Raw genomic sequence first — 825 nt, forward strand, 5'->3', positions numbered from 1 at the left:
GCGGAGCGGGTGGGGTGCGGAGTGGGGAGGACCCTGCGCGGGCGGGCGGCTCCCGCCTCCCGCTCTTCCTCCGCCGCTCCTCTTCCTCCTCCCCTCTACCTCAATTATTCATCCTCGCCGGCGCCGCCCCACCCGGACTCCGGTCTGGATGTGGGCCGCCCCCTGAGAAGGGAGGGGGCCGGGGCGGGGAGAGCATCCCGGGTCACCCTCGCGTGGCTTCCTCGGAGGCGTGGGGCCCAACCACATGCTTGCTGTCTCTGGCCTCCCCTTGGACCCTATTTCTCTTTGATTGCCCCCGCCCTTTCATCTCCCTTCCATTGATCTCTTGCGGTACCTCCGGTGATTTGGGTCTTGCAATGCCCCAAGAGGGTGAAAGGCCGGGGTCTGCGAATAAAAGGGCAGGGGTGGGAGCAGTTGCTTGGGTACCTGCCATAACCTTTAGCAGTCACTCCCATTCCAAAGCCACTTCCTAGTTCCCCGCGTTCACTTATTGTTTCATCCCCTCCTTTGATCTTGAGAGGTCTCTTTTTTCATTGTCTTTTTCAAGCTGAGAAACTGCAGTTCGGAGTTGCGGTCTCTTTTTCACTCTTCCTTCTTTCAGGAACCGCGTTCATCTGGTCACTAGCTCGGTTAGGAAAGGCAGAGGGAAGGGATGGGAGGGAACCTTTGGGGAGAAAGAGCAAGTGCAAACTGCTACCTCCACCATCGCTGGAGGTCACGTTGTCTAGGATGTCCGGATGAGGATGAGGGTGCAGAAAGATAGAACTAGCGACTTCTGAGGGAGCAGCCACTGCAGAATGTCAGCTGAGGAGCTGTGTGGCTAGG

The sequence above is a fragment of the Chionomys nivalis genome, chromosome 9, assembly GCF_950005125.1.
Source record: "Chionomys nivalis chromosome 9, mChiNiv1.1, whole genome shotgun sequence".
NCBI lineage: Eukaryota > Metazoa > Chordata > Mammalia > Rodentia > Cricetidae > Chionomys > Chionomys nivalis.